Here is a 22,150-nt window from a genome sequence, read left to right as displayed (position 1 = left end):
TCTGGAAGGTCCTCCCTTTTTTTTTTTTTTTTTAAATTTTTTTCTAACATTTATTTATTTTTGAGACAGAGAGAGACAGAGCATGAACGGGGGAGGGGCAGAGAGAGGGAGACACAGAATCGGAAGCAGCCTCCAGGCTCTGAGCCATCAGCCCAGAGCCCGATGCGGGGCTCGAACTCACAGACCATGAGATCGTGACCTGAGCTGAAGTCGGCCGCTTAACCGACTGAGCCACCCAGGCGCCCCATGGAAGGTCCTCCCTTTAACCTGCTGAAATTTCCCTTTTCCTAAGATCTTTGCAAATGTTGCCTTTTAAAAAAGAAGAAATCCCTTCCTCTTCCCTTCCTACATCGACCTCCTGCTGTGGAGCCATCACCATCATGCCAGGATATCTTCTCTCCATCCCTGTAATTTAGGATTCATTCCATGGCACTCAGATTATTGATCCCAGCATCATGCCAAATGTAGATGTCCATAAATCCTTGTTAGTTTATAGAGGATAGAGACTATGTCTTCATGATTACTCAAACCAACTCCTACTCCAGTCTATTTCTTCCTTCAATGATTCATTGGTTTCCCATTCTCTAAGAATACAGTCAAATTCTCAACATACCCTAAAGCCTGTCTCCTCCCTGGTATCATCCTGGGCCACACTGTCCCCTCCCTGTCCCACGCCAGCCTTGTCTCTCTTGTCTTAGGACTGTTATCAGGCTGCTTATTCATTCCCTACTGTCCTGCTTGCTGCTTCACTAGAACCGCTCATATCCATCCCTCAGGTCTCAGTCTAAACTTCACTGCATTCACTTGTTCCTTCCACAGTATTCACTAGGTGCCTACTCTGTGCCAGGAATTCTCCTAGGCCCTGGAGGTAGGGTAGGGAACAAAGCACACTGAAATCCCTGCCCTCATGTGGCCCACATGCTTCCTCCAGGAAGTCTTTCTTGGTTCCCCCCAACATATGCACACAAGGTCTGTTTCGCCCTACTGTGTGCAGTCACAGCACCCTGTCACAGCACTATGACTTCTCTATACCATGTATCCCTATTAAGTACACTTACCCAAGATCTATCTTCCTTAGTAAGCTGAAAGGTTCTTGAAGGCTGGGTCACTGTGTCCTCTCTTTGTATCACCAATACGAAGCACCTTGTTAGGCACATAGTGGGTCCTCAGTAAATTTCTTGGATGGCTGCACAAAGAAATGAAATGAAGCTTTGCTAGACAAAAGAGGCAACATTAGTCCAGATTGCAGAGTGGGGAGGCCGTTAGCCCCTTCCCACCACGTAATGAGGTAACATAAGGAGACTGGGCCAGGACTAGAACGTGGGACACATGACTCCCATTCCAGGGCACTTTTCATTTTAATAAAATTGTAATGGAGAAGACAATGTGGGGGAAGGGACTTAGGGCAAATGTAAAAGAGGAAAAACTTACTAAGAGAAGAAGAGGCGAAACCGTTAAAACAATTTTTGTGAAACCAATGTAAAAGAACAGGAAAGATAAGGTGTGCCAACAAATAGACAGCTGGTGTGGGAAACTCCAAGAGGAGACAGCCAGCAGCAGCACTGTGCGTGTTTCTATCTGGGCCCCTTTCCCACGACTTGGTAGGAACATTTTCTTCTCTTTGCTCTTTTTTTTTCTTGGTGATAGTTAGGCAGCTGTCACCCTTGATCACTCTTCCCAAGTGTTGGATGGCCTCCACTTGCCCCTCCATGTCCTCAATCTCTACCTTTCCTTACCTTGATTTATACTTGCAAGCCTGACCTCCATGGACTGCCTCATAGACTCCCTGGACCACTGGCTTCTAAATGCTCAGTCAATGGGAGGCTCCAGCAGGAAACTGCAAAGCAGGAAGAGAGAGGGATTAGGGTATTTATTTACCCAGCTTCCCCAATACCAAGACACAAGGTGGGAGTGGCTGCCTTCCTCTGCATGAGACCACAAGTCCTACAGCTACCAGTCTCACTACATTTCATTAACATTACCTGTCTTTCACATCAGATGGTAATGGCCTCCCACTTTTGCTAGCCCTCAGGAACTTGCTGGTTTCCCTTATTGTTCTCTGCACCCTCATAATTAGTTTTTCATTAAACTCCTGCATCAGCTGAGACTGCCAAGAACTTAACTAATATTTTTGGTTTAAAGAATCCCCCACCTTCACCTCTTAGGAGGTAGAGACAGCTTTCTTTACAGAAGCCCAGTCAATGCTCACCTTCCTAGCTTCCCTTGCCACTAGGGGAGAGGCATCCTACCCTGAGCTCCACCAACTGGGTGCACCCATGTGAGAGTTTGAATCTGAAAGTGGGAAGCAGGAGGATTAATCCATTACGGGGAGGGTGCCCGAAGGCACAGCTAGATCCTAGATGCACAGGCTCAACGCCTCGTTTTGCAACCCTTGCAAAGATTCTGAGACCCCTCTGCTTAACCAAGCCAGCGTTGGATTCTATTGCTGTCACGAGAAAACCATGCGTGATACCGCCCTCTCCTGGACCCGTTAACGTTTGAAGCCTGCCTGATTCTCTTGACTTCTTTTCCTATCTTTGAACCACAGGTTAAGTTTGATTTTAATGCTTCCCATTCTGCACTGGGAAAAAAAAATGCATTCTCTGCTTCCAGTCATTAAAGTTGATCTAACTTGACTTCTAAAAATCATCCTTATAAAAGCTGATCACATGGAAATCAGGAAAATAGAGTTAGTTAGTACACGGTCTACAGGAGGGCCCGGACCCGAATGTCCTCCTCTTCCTTGCTTCAACCCTGGCCTGATTCTGTTTGTTAGCGGCTGCAGGAGAAACTGGTCCTGACTTCTTGTGCTAGCATTCTATAGACATTAACCATGAATAGCCACATATTTCTGACCCTGGGCTCTGCTCCTTTCAAAGGACTCAATTAAGAACAAGAAGAAAACTGATGTCTAATAAAAACCAAACAAACGAAACCAACTAAAAAATGAACAAAGAAAGAAAAAGGAGAAAACTCCTTTTAAAGTAATGTGTCACCTATATTATACACTATGGGTTTCTGCTGTGTACAAGAGAACACATGTGGTCATGTGCACATCAGTGTTTCAGCCCAAAGGACTAAAAAATGTGCCCCAATTTCTCTTTGTTCACACGAACTGCTCAGAGAGCAAAAAGGGGGAATTTCATTTGTACCCAGAGATCCCTTACTGGAGATCCCAAGCCAGTCATGCCATTTCACATAGGGATCTCAATAATAATGAGTGTAATTTATCTATATCTAAAAAGTAGACCATATGATACATACTCACAGGAGTGGTATTCATGAACTCTTCTAATCATTATGCTATTTTTTTTTTTATGTCTTTGCTCTCACAACCCAACACCTAATATTCCAACTAGCAGGGGGCTTAAAATTCATCTGGTTAAATTCCTTCATTTTATAGATAAGGAAACTGGAATCCAGAAGTGTTAAGTGTCTCTCAGGTCAGACAGTTGCTAAGAGCCATAGCCAGATGCAAGCCTGATTCTTTCTGGCTTCCAAAGCAGTATAATTTCAAACCTCAGGAATCCAACTTCCCAACTAACAGGAAAAAAGTAGCTTCAGGTCTTTATTTAATAGAAGGTCTTTCCATAACACAAAGATTCATTTAAGTTTTCTACAGAACTTATTATCTATGGGGGAAATTTAAGAATGACGTGTTATTCACATTTTGAATATGAGAAATCTGAAGAATTAAAAAAACGCTTGAAAACGCCTTTTTCTATAGTAGCAAATTGAAGCCTAGAACCTTGAACCATCTTTTGGCAGTGCACGCGGCTGCGAGTTCGTCTAACGTGGTGACTCACAAAGAAATCCAAGCACTAGTAGCAGATTCTGTTGTGTCCCTCTCTTTAAGGCCACATGACTGAAGTGGTGACGTTGGCATCCCGGGCTCTGTACAGACTTAAGAAGGGGGAAAGGGGCAATGCTGGGACCTGGGCTCCAGAATATGGCTGTTCTGATTCATCCTGCTCCATGACTCATCTCTGTGATCTTCAGGTAACTTCTCTGTGCCTGTGTTTCCTCATTTGCAAAATGGGGAGACAACTGTGAGAGATTAATACATCTAGGATCCCACACGCATTACGTGTTCCAAAAAGTTAGCAATTATCATTACCAACAAAAGGATCTAATAGAGATCTAAGAGCTCACAAAGAGGTTGTCTTTGGGATTACTTATTCCTACGTTTGGTGGGCTGGATGTTTAAAGAGTGTTTTTCGGAACAGCCACTAGAGGGAGCTGTCTGGTCAGACTGGAAAGGCAGAGGCAGCCGCCACACACAGGCCTGCACCTGCATCCTCCCTTGGCTTTGGCAAAATACAGGACCTCAGAGAAAACCCGAAATCGAAGGCCGAGGCCCACGGGATTTATAGATGGGATGTCCACCTTGAGCTGAGGGTTCTGTGCGAGGTTTTGGAATAGGTCACTGAACTGTCTCTGCTTCTCAGGTTTCTGAAGCTATAGTACTTCACCGTCGTCAGGACTCATTTGTGTAAGACTGTTCCTGAAAATACACTGATATACTTTGTAACAGGAATGAAGCAGGTGGTGGGTGCATGTGGACTCTCTCAGAGACAGGGAGAAAAAGAGAAGGGGGGTAAGAGTTGAATCATGGTTACCACTTCATAAATGCACCACCATTCTGCATTCGCCAGCAGCAAAGAAAAGGAGGGAGCTGCTGGGAGGCGCAAACCCATGGGAACTTCACCCACTGTGTGTTTTGGAAGACAAATCTGGAAGCTCAGGACCAGGGCCTGGGCAGGGAGAGCAACACTCATCTCCAAATGGCACAGCAGCTCAGAAAGGTGCTGTCTGCAGCCTGTTTCGGTTCCATTCAGGCAAAATGTGTAAGTTCTCCCGCGGGTGAGGGAAGAGAGGTGCCCAGGCTGAGCCTCCGAGGGTGCTGACCCTCTCTGGTCCCACACTCTCTGTCCCACTCTGCTGCTACTCACCCCCAAGCCCTTCTTGGGCACAGCCTCTAGTATAACAATCCCTCCCCTCTCCTTCCGCAATCCAAAATGTTGGGAAACAGTCTTTCCTCTGCTGGATTTCAGGACGTCATTAGCATTTTCAGAAGCATCTATGTATTAAGGCAGCTGTAATTTTTGACTTCAAGGTTCTCTCTATCCTGTCCTTCCTTTACTTCCAACTTTTAGGCTCTTAAAGTGATTTCAAGCCTGACCCCAGGCCCAGAACAGTGGTTGCCACCGGACTGAAGGTTTTTACTGAACAAGGGTCTTGCTTTTTGCGTCTGTGGATTTCCAAGGGCATAAACATAAGGGAAGTTTCTTAATTGAAGACTATCCCCCTGACTCGCTCACCAGCACATCCTGTCACTACACTCCTGTCCTTGGCTGGTTTAATCTTGGCAGTGGCACTCCTACGTGTGGGGTGGAAGGATTCTGGTGGGATTCTGTCGTTCTCTGGAGTGGCTGAACCACTCTGTTGGCCTCCCATCCAAACTCATTGACTTCTGGTTGCAAATGCCGTCTGAGCAGCCACTGACCTTCTCAACTTGGCATCCAGTCTTCCGGGCTCTGCCCACGGGAAGTCCATCTGGCTTTGCTTGGGTTGTGCCCTTGCTGTGTGTGTTCCATTTCCCTTCCCTTATCGTCCCCCCTGACCTCTGACACTGGGTGTTCCCCGCTCCTCTTGCTGGACCTCTAAGAAAAATCTGTCTTTTTTAAAGTACCAATGACTCCCTAGCAAGAATTCGTGCCAAGTTGCTAGTGTCCCTGATTAGGGTGCCCCCTCCCCAGTCATATAGCCCCGTCCTCACATCCCCTTGTGGACATTTGTAGTAAAAATGTGGAACCGTGTGCAGGTAGATATGCGTATGACAGGCAACAATCATCTCTCCCTCAGAAATCCTGATGATCTCTCCCTGATGTTTTAAAAATCTTCAAATATACCGTTGCTTCTGGAGGGGTGGGCACTGTTGGCTGTTTGTTTCTTAACCACACAACCTTTTCCCTCCTTCAGAAACCATATCATGAGAGGGGAAAAAAGGACCACATAGGCCATACTGTCTTGGATATTCCCCTTGGACGGAGGCCAGTGCTGGGTCTTGTTTTATTTGTTGGAAAATTCCTTCATCACCCACCCTGAATTCTGACCTCATTCCCGGCCACTCTGGGATGTCCACAATGAGATCAGGAAACCAGTGGTGTTAGGAGAAAAGCAGTCTTCTTTTTCAAGTCGGTTTAGCTCTGAGAAAAGAAAAAAAGAAAAAAAACACACACACACACAATGAGCAGAGTGGTCTTTATTGTTTTTGCCTCTTGCCTCAAGTGGTAGTTTACTGTCATTGATGTCAGGGCACCCAGAGTATATAATTTTGTTAGCCTTTTAACCACAGTTTTAATAAATGAGATACAATTGAGGAAAGTAAAAAAAAAAAAAACATAGTAGGATACATTTCTCCTTGGCAGCCCCGAAATCCAGTGTTCTCTCTCCCTTTCAGGAAACCTACAACCACACACTTCTGGCCACACCAACACAAGGGCATAGGGTCTGAGAGACTGGGGAGGTTTAGGGAACTAGCGACAATGTCTCTGCTCCCATATTCTTTTTTTTAAGTTTACTTATTTTTGAGAGAGAGAGAAGGAGGGAGGGAGAGGGAGAGGGAGGGAGAGAGAGAAGGAGAGAGAGAAGGAGAGAGAAAATTCCAAAAAGCCTCCTCACTGTCAGGGCTCGAACCCATGAACCTATGCGATCGTGACCTGAGCCGAGATCAAGACCCAGTCTCTTAACAGACTGAGCCACCCAGGTGCCCCTCTGCTCCCATATTCCGCATGCTCAAACACAGCATGGACCCTAGCATGTAGAGTAGACCCGGGCTGCAGGCAGTATTTCCTAACCCTTAGATACCACCTGGTGGACACGTTAAACCTCAGGGATAGAAGAAACCTTAAAGGACATATGGTCAGGCATCACCACTTTCCAGACCCAATGACAAGCCTGTGATTACAAGGAAGCAGAGTGGACGGTGAGAGCTTGGACTCTGGTGCTCAGCTGCCTGGGTTCGAATTCAGACTCTCCAGTTAATAGCTGCTGTGTGTGACCTTCGTGTGGCCCATCATGATTCTGTGCTCAGCTTCTTCACTTGTCAAATGGATATAATGAGGGCTGTAGAAGGGAGTTAATATACCTGGTGCTGGGTGAGCAATGGATACAGGGAGGGTTAATTCACTTTGCAGTCCTAGTATGGAGCAGAGTGCCGGGCGTCTGGCTGCTATGCAGTGAGTGTACAGCAATGTGTAAATAATTAAACAAGGACGAGCATACACGCTTTGCTGATAAAGAAAGGAGAGTTATAAACCTAGTAAGAAGTGAACTGGTCCCAAAACTCCAGATCCTGGGAGCTTTCTACCACACCACTGCATCCCATGGACAACGCCCATGGTAAAAGTTCAGCAGGTACATTCTTGAGGTCACCTCAACCTTGTCCTGCCTCCCACCCACACTAAGCACAGCCACTGACACTCCTTCACCTGGCACACAGCAGGCTCTGTCTACAAATGTAACCCAGCTCTTCAGCGACTCCCATTAGGTGAGTCCCTGAAGAATCTCCTCTGTGACACTCCCTGGGAGGAAGCACCCAGCATCTGCTGATCACTAGCTTTTTCTCCTTTTTTAAACCGAACTGCCAGCCCACTGCCTCTGCTCTCCTACAAACTCCCACTGGGCTGCCACAGAAGCCTGAGGATTCCGAGATCTTTGTTCTCTCTTTGTTCTGAAGATGGTTATTCCTGCAGGGCCCTCCTTCCAGACCTCCCCTCTCTCCCCACCCCTACTTGCTATTCTAATGAAATTCTCTGAGAATGGAACTCCCGCTGTGTGGTCCCCCCTCCTCCCCCTCCTCTCCTCCCATTTCCCACCACCATCCCTCAGACATCACTTCCCATTCCCCCGCCTGCTTTTCTCTGCCTGTTCCTCTTGACTTAGTTTATCCTTCTGTTAAAGGGGAGAGGGAACGTCTAGCGATAGCAACCCGCTAGCAGTTCCTCAGTGCGAACTAATCAACACGGGACAGTCCGACACCTCATCGTAGGACTATTAAAATGTCTTCTGTGCTGTTTCATTCTGCAGCGGGCAGATTAAGGACACATGCGTGTGTTGGGAGGCCTAATTGTCATTGTTCAGTTCCATTCTCCCAAGGAGCAGCCTCTTCTGACGTGACAGCGGGTGACCTTGAGCTGCCCAAGAAAAATGCTGCGTCTGTCCTGACACTCACCACCAGAACTCCCCCAGAGGAGCGGTTGGTCAAGGATGAACGGGAGGGAGAGAAGCAAGAATCACAATCACGTCACTCATCTGAGAGAGGGGAGGATTTCAGGCTCTGCTCTCTGGTTAGGAACCGAGTTTTAGTTTGTGAAAATTAATTTCTTTCTCAGGGAGGGGAAGTTTAGCCTCAAGGTTTAGCCTCTGTGATGACATCCCAGTTTCAGGGAGAGAGAAGAGGACTCAGGCTACCCTCCATTTTGGCCTCCTGGAGTTTGGGAATGAATGTAGATACTGTAGAAACCTGGGGGCATGATCCTTTTTGCTACAGGTTCTCCATCTCAGGTGCTTTGTGCCCTTTAAGCAGAGATAGTTATTCTATCTCCCTCTGTAGCCACCTGCCTCACTCTCCTGCTGTCTCACCTGTGCTTCTCTGCTTCCTCCACCCTTTTGTTCCCTTTGGGCCACATGGGTTTCCCTCTCTCCTTCAGCCACTCTTGCCCCGGAGCTTAGGTTTGTCTCCCCAGAAAAACACCGGCAGGCTGAAGGGGAGAGATCCAGCAAATAAGACTATGAAGGAATGACAAGCTCAACGCAGCAGGTTGAAGGAGTCACCACCAGATGGCACTCTACAACGCTTTCTGCAGATCCTTTAGTTCTGGTGAGAAATTCTGCTTCGAAAGAAATCATTGGAAAGCACCACGAGAGGTCACTAAGTCCAGTGGCCTCCAAATGTTTTTTATTCTCACCTCTGTACATCATAACTTTCTGATCATGCACACCCACATGTATTTATTCCTCAGTGTATATGTACTATCAAGCTATACTAAACATTAGTAAAACTTATTAAAAAATTATGTTTAGATGAAAATTACAGCGTCAATTTAAATAAGCTTGGGAATATTTTCCTTCTGCACTACAAGTGATCACTTTATACACCTTCCAGAGGATCAGTGATCTACTTTGTATTTCCTTTCTCCAAAAGGGCATTTCAATAAAACAAGTGTTTTTTGTTTTTATTTTTGAGCTCCTACTACATACTCAGCACTGTGGAAGGGACGGAGATGATTAAAAAAAACAATAAAATTTTTTTTATAAGTTTCTTGTGTCATAGCATAGAAAAGACTTAAAGACCATGTAAAACAGCATGCATGTAGCAGTCAGAGCATTTAACTTGCAAACAACATAGCCCACTCTTACTATTTTAAAGAAAAAGGAATTTATTAAGTGGCTTACAGAATGTATTGGAGAACCATTAAGGAAGTCAGGATTGGAGGCTAAACAGTAACCAGGCAAAAGGATCAGCCACTCAAGGGCTCTTGTGGTAGAAATCATTAGTACAATTGCCTGTCGCTCAGCACCAGGGACACCAAGGACCAGAGAGTGCAAACTGCTAGTGATGCCAGGGGAAACACACCCAGGTCACCATGCGTGCCCGGAGAGCTGAGCTCCCAGCAGGCAGCACTGGTCACGTCCTCCTTCCCAGTAGCATGGGGCTGCATCTGCTCAGCAGAACTGAGGTTGTATCCAGAACCAGGCTTCAAGGATGTCTTGGCCTCTCTTTACGCTAACGCGGAGAAAGCAACTAGAGGCTGGAGTAAAGACTGACTGAGCCAGGCCACAGGATCTGCCATGTTAGGATAGTGTCTACTTGAGGAAAGAGGCCAATGTGTGCCTTGAGCTCTCATATGAACAATGCCAGGGAGCTAGTCAGGGCCTGTCAGCTGCTAACCCAGGCTCTGGCTGGATCTCAGCCTGAGACTGCCTTAAGGAGAGTCTTAAGACTCAATAGGAGAGCTCTGAGAGACTTCCTATCTGAGATGATTTCACCTAAGTGCCAAAGGTTCCTTGCATTTGTTAGGGTGTGTCTACTTTTCTCTCCCAAGTTTGTATCTGACATTCACCCACTGCGTCAATCTAATTTCCAGTTTCTCCATTTTCCTCTATTCTTACTTAGGCGCCTGACTTCTGAGCTCAATTCAGTATCCACTTCTATTTCTTCCTGTTCCCTGGCTCCCTCCCTACAAATATTTGATTCCCTGCTTCACCTGATGTATGGCTTTTATCCTATGCCTGGTCTTGCTGTTAGCTTCATTCCAGGACTCCCTGAATCTCAGCTTATGCCTCTTCTCTTTAGTATATGTGGGCACAGCCTCAGCTAGAGGCCCTGAGGGAGTGGAGCTCTGGGAACTGGGTGACATGGAGAAGTGGAAGAAGGACCTTCTCCATAGGGACAACCGAGGGCAGAGGTGCTCTGTGGCTAGCCTGGAGGGAAGGAACAGTAGCTAATAACAGGGGCATGATAGGGCCCAATTAAGCAGAAATATTTTTATAGGAAAAGTAGGGTGACTGCTGTGATTTACCTAAAGGTGAATATCCCTTAATGCCTTCGTTAGACTGAGGTGATGTAACATAGAAACAAAACCAAAGGTGGTTTAAACAGCTCAAAGTTTATATTTTCTTTCTCGTAAAAATCCAAGCTGATAGTGAAGTTCTGTTCCTCAAAGGTGCCAGGAGTCCAGGCTTCAGTGCCTGGTTTCTACTACCAGTGGCCACCATTTTGTCTAAACAGAAGAAAGAAATGGGAAAAGAGGGTGCACTCTTCCCTTTAAAGAGATGACCCAGGTATTGCACAATTTACGTTTTCTCATATCCAATTGGCCAGAAATCAGTCACCTGGCCACACCAAGCTGCCAGGTAAGCTGGGAAGTGTGGACTTCACCAGCCATGTGCACAGCTAGGAAGCTCTATATCTATTTAAGAAGGGAAAAATGAATGTTGGGGAGAACCAGCCCTCTGCGGACTGTACTGTGACTAGGCTGCAGGAGCAGTTCTCAGGGAAAGATTGCTACTGTCTTACATGTGGTCTTCGCTGCAGGCCAACTGATAGCCAATGCCTTCTTAGAAAACATCAGAATTACTGACAGCATTAGGTATAGGTATAGGAGAGAATGCAATGTAACCCTGCACAACCACCCTCCACCCTCCCAGCCTCCACCCCAAGCCACCCCTTGGGGTGAAAGCCTAGTGGAGCCCTTCACAGCACTGTCATCAAGTTCAAATCTGGTTCAAATCCCAGCTCTCCCATCAATCACATGTGTGATCTTGAGCAATTTGCCTTCCTTTCCTATGCCTCCATTTCCCCATCTATAAAAGAGATAGTAACAGTACCTACCTCAAAGGGTTGTCAGAGAATTAAATGAAATAATGCATATTCATAGCACCTGATACATAGTAAAGACTCAATGATTCTTGGCTATTTTAATACAGACTATACATACACAAATGAACCCTCAGCCCGAATCTGCAAGCATGCACATAGTTCTTCCTGACTCCGATGTGGCAAAGGAAAAAGAATAGATTTATGCCCAGTTCCTTCCATCACCTTCCATATCTTGGGCTCCACTGTGGGAGAAACAGTGACAACAAGAAGGACAATAGCACGATGCAAAGGTACAGAAGCAAGAGTGAGCATGGCTTCAGAAAACAATGAAAAGTCCAGAGCAGCTAGAATGGAAGTAGTAGATAAATTTGAACAGTCCAACTCATGCCCTCATCAATAAACACTGATAAAATGTGAAACCACCTAACAAGGAAACTCTCCAGTTGTTCAAACCTCATTTGAGAAAGACATTCTCAGCACTAGCAGGGGCAGCCAGAATACTTTCTACAATGGTTGCAATGAGCATCATCAGGAGCAATATCAAAAAAAAAAAAAATTTAACATTTATTTTTGACAGAGAGAGACAGAGCATGAGCAGGGGAGGGGCAGAGAGAGAGGGAAACACAGAATCTGAGCTGTCAGCACAGAGCCCGACGCAGGGCTCAAACTCACAGACTGCGAGGTCATGACCTGAGCCAAAGTCAGACGCTCAACCGACTGAACCACCCAGGTGCCCCATCAGGAGCAATATCAACAAACCCATGCTCTAACATCTAAGGTGCTCTTAATATCCTTGTTTATAATGCCGTGTCCTGACCCAAAGTGTCTGGACAAAACTTTGAAAAATTAGCACCCGTGTTCCTTCTACTCTCTCCCCAAATCCCAGGAGCATGCTGCATGTGTTAAATATCTACAAAGGTAATCCTCAATGGTAGAGAATGAGGGTTGTTTTTAATTCCCTTAGAAGACCTCAGAATCCTGTGGGGGAGCTTTTCAACTGCACACTACATACGTCCACCCAGAGACTGTAATACACATTTGCCTACTTCGTAATGACACGCTGAGGTGTGGGAGCCAGCTCCTACAAGCTCACAAGAGCAGATTTGCATTTCTCCTCCCATCTCTGTGTTCAAGGGCATCCCACTGGTAGTCTGAAAATGACATGTTGGGACTATTTACTTGGTAAATGGCAACCACTGTAAACCAGGGCTCCTGCCACTGCCCCAAACAGCTGCTTTTTCAACATTTATCAACACACCACTGCCACATGTTTTCAAGAATCACTGCAATAAAGGTTCATGTGAGTAATGATAACATATTATACCTGTCTCCTGTCATGTGGGAGTGGGAAAAGAGAGAATTCAACGTTCTATAGTACGTGCAGACCTATGCTAGGTGCTGGAAGGCCTCTGTTGTCTAGAAGGGTCAGATGTTTGATGACTCCAGAAAGATGAGCTTAGCTCTGATTCTGTCAAGAAGCATTGTGAAAAGCCCTGCTGGGTAAAGACACAAGGAGTATCTGCCTTGGTGATACTTTTCATTTGGGTGATAGGCAAGGTATGCAGCATAAGGCAGTGAGTGATATATATATATATATATATATATATATATATATATATATATACACACACACACACACACACACACACACACACACAAATACACACACACACACACACACACACACACACACACACACACACATTATACAGTAACAAATGGAGAGGGGCCAAATGACTGGTCTGAGTACTAAATACTCAAAGAAGAGGAGAGTTGATTGACTGAGTGGCTGCTATGTGCCACACATGGTACTAGGTTCTGGGGACTCTAGTGAGCAAGACATGCCCTGACTAGGCATCGAGTGTGGTGCCTCTCAAGGTGTGGTCTGATGACTGTCTGCATCAGAATCATGACCAGTAATAAAAGCTAACAAGTATTAAGGGCATGCTATGGGCCAGCCACTGTACTAAGTGTTTTGCATGTATTATAATTTCGTTCTCAGACCAACATTATATTTGACCTATTATTATTATTTCCATCTCACAGATTAGAAAACCGAGAAAAAAACCCACTAATTATCTTTTTTTTTAACGTTTATTTATTTTTTGGGGGACAGAGAGAGACAGAGCATGAACGAGGGAGGGGCAGAGAGAGAGGGAGACACAGAATCGGAAACAGGCTCCAGGCTTTGAGCCATCCGTCCAGAGCCTGACGCGGGGCTCGAACTCACGGACCGCGAGATCGTGACCTGGCTGAAGTCAGACGCTTAACCGACTGCGCCACCCAGGCGCCCCAAAAAACCACTAATTATCTTGCCCAAGGTTGCACCATTTGGAAATAACCAAGCCATGACTGAAACATGGAAGTCTGGCCTCAGTACTCATGCCCTAAACCTACATTAAAAAGATTGTTTCCCTGGGTCCATGGGATGCCTGGGTGGCTCAGTCAGTTAAGCATCTGACTCTATCTCAACTCAGGTCTTCATCTCAGGGTTGTGAGTTCAAGCCCCACCTTGGGCTCCATGCTGGGTATGAAGCGTACTTAAAAAAAATACTGATTCCTTCGTCCCAGAGTAACTGAACCAGAATCTTTGGGACTGGATCCCCAAAATTTTACGTTTTAAATTGGATCCTTAGGTACTCATGATGCTTATAGGTACTGATGCTCAATGGCCTGGAGATGAAATCTGACAATTCCACAAGGTATCATAATAAAAATAACATTTGATAAGCATCACATAAGAGGTATATACAGGACGCTAAGGGAGGATGTGGCTTAACGGTGGTCAGGGAAGTCTTCCTAGGGGAACTGCTCACACCTGCCTCAAAGGTAGGTGTTCACTGGGTATCAAGGGGGTAAGAAAGCCTCCAAACAGAGGAGCACATTTGGATCACAGGGCCAGAGGGAGGAAAGCTGCTAGGCCTTTGAAGAAGTGGAATAAATCCACCATGGCCAGAAGGTAGGATGCCTGGGCCCCTGCCTAAGAGAAGAGGCAAAAGTGGCAGGTGGAGGTGAGTCAGGGCTTCCTGCAGTAGACTACGCTGTTTGTGTACTGAATAAAGTCTCTTCATCTGCTCAGGAAAGGGCCTTTTTGTAACTCAACTCCTCATCTACATACCTCTAAGCAATCTGCACAGAAAGACCATCTGTCTTTCTGTGGCCACCAGTGGTCTATCAATGACTCTGGGTCAGATCAGGAGGAGCTTTACTTGTATGTTCAAAAGTTTGGACAATTGGTAATTGTTGTAGGATTTTAAAAAGGGAGTGACATGGTTGGATTTAGGGGTTTGAAGGATCATTCTGGCTGAAAAAGTCAGAAATTTCTACAGAGCACACTTACCATGAGCATAGGTGTTATAGATTGGATTCCGTGGTGAGGTCGCCATTGTGGCTCCTCCTTTCCCACGAGGCTGCAGATTCTTTTCCACCACTGGGACAGTGAGTTCCCTCACACACTCCCAGAACGTCATCCTGCCCCTACCCTCCCTTACCCACATGCTAAACTACACAGCATGGCATTTAATCCTTACAACTTTATTTATACATAAAGAAACTGAAGGTCAGAGAGGTTAAGTTATGTGCCCAAGGTCATACAGGTGCAAAAATAGAATCTGAAACCATGTAATTTTTGTTCCAAAGCTTTTGCTCCAGCCACCATCCACAATTGCCTCCAAGTCTATGTAAATGGGGTAAAGCCACACTCTCCTAGAGTTCCTATATGACAAAACCTGCATGGGAAATTCAGAAAAACTCAATTTCATCTTCAAGTTTCCACACCACAGGAAGCTATGAATGAATCACAGATCCTTATATCAGACAGGACTAGTACAGCTCACAGAGAGAGAACACAATCAAACTGGCTTAAACCAGGAATTTAAATAGCTTATATAACTAAAACTCTGATTCTGAGACCAGTAGATCCTAATACCTTGGTTACTTTCACTGCATCTCAGCTTTCCTTCCCTCTGGGTGGCTTCATCCAATGTGAGCTCTCCCTTGATGACAACAAAAACACACAACAGCAACTCCAACTGACATCTCACCTGCTTAGATACCTCACCTGGGAAAATGCTTTTTACACTGGATCCAGAGAATGTTCTGGCATGGGACCTCACAGGTCAAGTCTGGGCAACGTGCCCAGCTCTAGAGAGGGAATGTGTCAGCCCCACTGGATCGCATGGTCTGAAAGTGGGAGTATAGCCCCCATAAAGGAAAATGAAATGCTGTTTCCAAAGGAAGAACTGGATGGTAGGCAGGGGAAACGGGTTTCAAGGACTCCACAGAATTTTCTAATTCCTCCTTTTTAGACCCAGTAGGATCACAGTGGCTTCACTTTTTCTAGAAACTTCTAGGCCTCTCTTCACTATCTAGTCAATGATAATTTGAGATAGTTCTTAACAAGAATTACCAGCAAAAAAAAATAAAAAAATAAAATAAAAAATAATAATAAAAAGTCTCTTTGGTTTCATGTACTTTAACTTAAGATACAAATTGAGAAAAGTTCAAAGAGAAGTAGAATCCTTGATTTCATGGAAATATCAAATAATATACTTAAACAGTTGGAAATTAAGTGAGAAAGTAACAAATAGAAAAGACGAGAAAATGATTTTATTTAACAAAGTTCTGAGGCCAAAGAGAATGATCAAAGTTGGAAGACAAGAAGAAAAGGAAAATTATTTTGAAAATTGAGGTATCAGATAAGGAAGTCGGTGTTGGTTGGATGTTTCAAGAAAGCAGATATCCATCAACTTAATCAAGATTTTTTTATTAGAACTGCTGAGCTGTCAAGTATGATGCTTTTCTCAGTGTGACAGGTTATAGAACAAGCCAAACAAGAAAGATTTTGCTGCGCTAACTGGTTCCTCCATTTCCATCACAACCTCACGAGTGGAAAATAGTGATGCTGATAATGTCATAATCTAATTATTTTGCTCTTCCATCTTTGTTTTTCAGTGCTTAAGATGATGACCATAAGGGGCACCTGGGTGGCTCAGTGGGTTGGGCATCTGACTTCGGCTCAGGTCATGATCTCACAGTTCGTGAGTTCAAGCCCTGTGTCAGGCTTTGGGCTGACAGCTCAGAGCCTAGAGCCTGCTTCAGATTCTGCTCCCTCTCTATCTACCTCTCCCCCACTCATGCTCTGTCTCTCTCCTTCAAAAATAAAAATAAACATTAACAAAATTAAAAAAAAAAAAAGATGACTATAAATTTTCTTTATTTACTTTATTCCACACAGATTTTCCTTAAAGTTGGTGGAGGGGCACCTGGGTGGCTCAGTCGGTTAAGCAACTGACTTTGGGCTCAGGTCATGATCTCGCAGTTTGTGGGTTTAAGCCCCACGTCGGGCTCTGTGCTAACAGCTCAGAGCCTAGAGCCTGCTTCAGATTCTCTGTCTCCCTCTCTCTTGGCCCCTTCCTGCTCATGCTCTGTCTTTCTCTCTCTCTCAAAAATAAATAAACATTTAAAAAAGTTGGTGGAAACTGTAGGTGATATTCTGTATAATTTTTGATTCGAAGCTAGTAAGTTACAGAAATTTATAAATGGGAGAAGAGAAAATTACTTTGTCCATGATTGAACTAATGGCACTTTATCATTTGGGGATAATTCTATCTGGCTGCAAGTGAGAAGTGTCTTACTGGACTCAGATCTGCTCCTCACTGTCCTCTCTGGAAAATGAGCACTGACACTGCAGGCTCAGATACCATCTTAGGACTTGGTTTAAATTTTTTTTTTAAGACGCTACAACAAACAGCAGTCATATTAGCTCAATCATAATTATCATCATCCTTGAAACCCTGGAAATACTTATTTGTGAAGAGATTGCTGTATGCCAGGCACTATGCCAAACACTTCTTGTGTTTCAGTTATTACACCAAAAACGTAGGTTTAGAGGAAAACTGAGGTTCAAATTACTTGAGCAAGGGGACAAATCTAGGGAGTTGCAGAACCAAGATTCCCACACTGGGCTGGTCATCCTGGTTAGCACCTCACGTATACCAGAACCAATTAGCATTACAATGTTCGAAGACCAGAGAGTTTATTTCTGTCCTTTGTCACCTAAGTAAAGTGATTACTCAGACTGCTGAGGGGCACCTGGGCGGCTCAGTCATTTAAGCCTTCAACTTCCCCTCAGGTCATGATCTTATGGTCTGTGGGTATAAGCCCCATATGGGGCTCTGTGCTGACAGCTCAGAGCCTGCAGTCTGCATTGGGTTCTGTATCTCCCTCTCTCTCTGCCCCTCCCCCATCTGTGCTCTTTCTCACTCTCTCAAAAATAAAAAAAAAAGACATTAAAATGTTTTTTTAAAAAAGAGAGCTAAGCAAAAGTATGTTCTTTAACTACTGAAAATTCAGCTCGTGATTTTCACAGATGATAATCCACACCATCTTCCTAAATGTGAGGTCTAGTATATGATAATTTTATATTCACCAAATTACATTGTGGGTAATTTAATATATTGACTGCCCACTATGTGCAAGATCCTGAGGTCATAACTTCAGGAAGAACACTTATGAGTTAAAATGCAGCCAATGTTTTGAAGAGTTTCCAGTAGGGAGCAGGGTGAAAGATGTGGAGAAATTTCAGAGGTACCGTCTACAAGAAAACAAGCCATAATTGGAACACCATAAAAGAGCTATAACCCAAGTATCACAAGAGTTTAAAGAGAGAGAGGAATCCCACCCATTTGTGAAAAGGCTTCACTGAATATATACCATTTGATGCGGTCCTTGTGTTAGAGGAGGCAGTTAGTTAGGCTTTAACAGGATGCCTGGAAACCAGCAAAGGGAGAATCAAGTCCCCTTACCAGGAAAGATAGCAACCTGTCCTGGCAGCATTACACACACACACACACACACACACACACACACACACGGCCACAAGAAGCCAGATCAAACCGGGCAGACCCCAAGACAAAGAAGGTCAGGTACACATCCAAGACAAAGACCCTGGCCAAGTAAGGAAGAAAAGGCACAAAACCCTGCTCTCAAAGAAATCCCCTCCCCAAACAATACATATTCCATTCCTCACTTAACAAGTGTAGTGAAAGACAGAGACCCAACCCCTGGGCAAGGCTCTCCCATGAGCCACCCTCTCTCCCATCTCCAGAGTGTACTGTTGCTCACTTTAATGAACTCTTCACTTGCACCTCTCCAGCACTGTCTGGTCTGTCCTTGAATTTTTTTTCTCAAGACTGACTAAGACCCTCCAGCAACATTCCCCCCACTGCCTCCAGGGACAGCTGGGCAGAGGCATCAGGGCCAGGAGTTCTCCCCACTCTATCCCGAAACACTTGCAGATTTGAAGAGATGTCACCATGCACAGAGGAAAGGAAAAGAGGGTGTAGCAGACAGAAAGAACAGCATAAGAAAAGACAAGCAACAGTATGAGTGTGTGGTCTTGTACACACTCGTGTGATGAATGAAGTATCCTAGTCTGAATGGAGATGTGGGTATGGGAAATAATGACAGGCAAAGCTAAAACAGAGGTTGCAGATTCTGTGCTTGGTCTTTTGGCACAGCTGAAAAATTGGGCTTGATGTGCCAGGCAATGGGGAAGACCTACAGACCAGGGAGCAATTGGACTGGATAAAAAAACAGTTAATTGGAATGGATGTGATCAGGTTGTTATGGCAACACCAACAAAGTATTTAGGCCAGTGCTTCCCAACTCTAAACTGCCTAAGAACCACCAGGGGGACTTGTTAAAATGCAGATTTGAATTGGCAGTCCTGAGAGGGAACCTCAAAGTCTGCATTTGTAACAAGCTCCTACGTAAGGCCCATGCTGCTTGCTTTTCAACCACAACTCAAAAACCTTAGTCTACACAAAATGACACAGAAGACATCCTTAGGCATTTGCCATCATTGTTACTCCCAACCAACTCTCTGCCCAGGTACTTTTTCTTTTTTTTTTGCATTTTCAACTGAAAATCTGACATTTCCACCTACGTCTCTTCCTGTCCCCCCCATATTTTTAACTCTTTAAATACCATCTGGAATAGGAAAAAGCAAGCAGATTAAATGAGGTCACTTAAGCAGTTTGTGGTTTCAGCTGAAGGTTTGTGTTATCTTAAAGGGAAGCAGAAAACATGTGGATGTATAAATAGAGGTGTGGAACACAAGTTCACAGAAATTTTTATTCTCTCACTGTATAAGGATGAGCTCACATTTAGGACGCAGGGCTCAAAGCTGGTTGCCTTAGTGAAAAGTGGGATACTGGTTACACTGAGGACAACTGAGCAATCTAGGTCTTTCTGACACTTGCTGTGGACCAGATGCTGGGGCGTTGGCCTCTGGAGCAAATTAAACTGAAGGCATTTAATAGCAACCTAAATCTTAACAGCTGAAAGAGGAAATGCAGCAGAGGATTTGAAACTAGGTCAAGGAGGAAACTCTGGTAAACCTCCCAAAATGGCTGACTTTCCAAACATTATAATTCTTCCCACCAGTCATTTTCAAAAGGAAAGCCTATTTTCTCAAATGGTATCCTTCCTGACCCCAAAACAAGGTAAGTAAGCAGAAACACAGAAACCAAAATCCATGGCAGCCATGAACCTTACTTCTGCACTGCCAAACTTCTCTCCCTGCCTCATGTGTACCATGCTGCCTCCTGGCCACAGGAAGCAATGGAGGTGGAAGCAAATTCACCTGGGATGAGAATTGCCCCTAAGGGCACAGATTAATGCACAGTTTGACGTCACTATAATTTAATCCATTTCAGATGGTTATTTGACTGAACAGATGGTGGCAGTGTCCATGCATAAGCTCCAGTCAGTTTCTTGACTGATGTCCACTCGCACCAAGGAAGAGATTAGCTAAGTGCAACTGGCAATCTAAGGTAAGATTAGGCAAAGCATCACCATTGCTTTCTAAAATTCCATTGGCATTCTCTTATGATGGCTTTCCCTCGAGTGGAAAGAAACAAACTTTGCCTATCCCACCTGAATATTTCCTTCAAGGGAACTTAAAGCCTGCCACAAAAAGAAAATATCACAAAGTGAAAGAGCAATCATTCCTATGTTAGATTAAAACATGTGGGACAAGACACTATTGAAGCCATGGGCATTTTTACTGAAACTGTGTTTGTGGCAGACAGTGTGTGAGATGCCCAGTCCCTTTGCGAAACACTGCCCCACTGAGGAAAGGAGCCCCGAGCAGTAATGTCAGGAGAATCAGCAACGTTTCGGCCAGGAAACCCACTCTGGGGCAAAAAACTACCAATCCACAGATTGTCTTGTGACCTGTGATATAGTCTCACACAACAATTTCTGTGAAAAGGGAAAAGATGATAATTAGGTGGCCAGTCAGACTTTCCTCAAAATTGGAGCTGGAAAAAGTGGAGAGAATCCATAGTGGGGGAAAAAAAGCAAGATGACACAAAGATAAGGAGAAACCCAGAGGAGCAGACCCACAGTAAAGGCAGAGCACAGAATGAAGAGACCTTGTATTCATTCTGTGGCTCAGATGCTTAGAGGCTGGAGGGAGGGTGGTCCCAAACAGCCATCTGACCCCTCCCAGGCTTTGTGATACCCACCCTTACAAGCTTCTCTCTGTGTGAAGCTTAAGGATTCAACTCTTTATGAGCTTCCATAAGACCCAGCTATCAGCTGACATTCCCACCGGCAACATTTGCATCTTCAACTCCCCAGTCCTTATATGAAAGAGATCAAATGCTAATGCCACCATCTAGACCCCAAGACCTGACTTTTACTGCCTACCTGCTTATACTTACCGATCTTTGTCCCACATTTTTCCTTAAGCTCTTTTCCAGCTTCTCTTAACTCAGGCAAATGGAAAGCAAAACCACCACTCTAGCAACAGTGACTAGACCTCCTGACAGGACCTTCAGCTAGTCCAGACCACCCAGTCCACTTAGAGCTTAACCTCTGACTTGCTCATATGCAGATAGACCATGTAGTGACCTCTAGAATGACAATGATTATCTTTACCTCATTATAATACTAAAGTCTCCACCCAAGGAGGAGCCTCAGCCTAGTTTACATAACATACAATGTATGTATAGGCATGTTTCTTTAAGGCGCATGTGTGACCTTATGCCCAAGTTTACATATTATGACAAGGATTCCTTATTTAAATATTCATCCTAACCCTCAACAAAAGGAACCCATCTGCCCTTGCTTGAGGAGTCACAGCTTTGGAAATTATTCCCTGTGATCACCTTATTTGCTGCAAATAAAGTTTTCTTTGTGGGACAAGTCAACCTGGTGCAGTTTCTGATTCACCAAGGAGAGAAGTCACATTGGTTCTGTTATGGAACCTGGAAAGCTGGCGGAAAAACCAAGTGGCACTCGGAGATCTTGGTGGATTGGAGATTTATTTTACACTGGCAGGCTCAGAGGAGACTGTTTCTCCAAAGGTCTGAGCCCAGAATGCAAGCGGGGAGGGTAATTTATAGCCGACAGCCTCCATATGTGTGGGGGTTTTCACACGCACAGCAAAGGAAGAAGAAACCAGAGGAGGGGTCTCTAAGCTAGAGACCAGAGTTTGTTTTAGTCCAATCAGACATCTTTGGTGTACTTTATCCACTTCTCCAACAGTTCCATTACACTAACTAACCAGACACAGAAAAGAAGAAAAGACTGGTGGGAGAGAAGAAAGAAAAGACAGAAACCTAGGCCCTGAAAGGCTAATTTGAATAGTTTCAAGAACTTGTTGATGGGTAGATGTTCTATCAACATTTCTGTCAGTCAAGACCCATGCATGCCAGAGATGACCAGCAATTATTTGAAAACAAAGAATAAAAA

At 44.7% G+C, this 22,150-nt stretch overlaps 1 long non-coding RNA gene across 2 annotated transcripts in view; it reads right to left on the bottom strand.

Annotated features, from left to right (window-relative positions):
- Positions 1–1,056: 1,056 nt before the first annotated feature.
- Positions 1,057–22,150, bottom strand: part of LOC121015612 (uncharacterized) — a 42,891-nt gene continuing 21,797 nt past the window's right edge. The window contains exons 1-3 of one of the 2 annotated variants that reach the window (XR_005783907.1): positions 6,104–6,211; positions 1,737–1,837; positions 1,057–1,186 (exon numbers count right to left, since the gene is read on the bottom strand). This is a non-coding gene — a long non-coding RNA (uncharacterized LOC121015612). Of the gene's footprint in view, positions 1,187–1,736; positions 1,838–6,103; positions 6,212–22,150 lie in introns of those variants that run through there. The other variant, XR_005783906.1, reaches the window with a different exon arrangement.

Source organism: Herpailurus yagouaroundi, unplaced genomic scaffold (assembly GCF_014898765.1).
Source record: "Herpailurus yagouaroundi ecotype Mexico unplaced genomic scaffold, PumYag 29, whole genome shotgun sequence".
In the NCBI taxonomy this organism is placed as follows: domain Eukaryota; kingdom Metazoa; phylum Chordata; class Mammalia; order Carnivora; family Felidae; genus Herpailurus; species Herpailurus yagouaroundi.
Note: the sequence above shows the minus strand (reverse complement) of the source record. Positions and strands in the feature narration are given on the sequence as shown.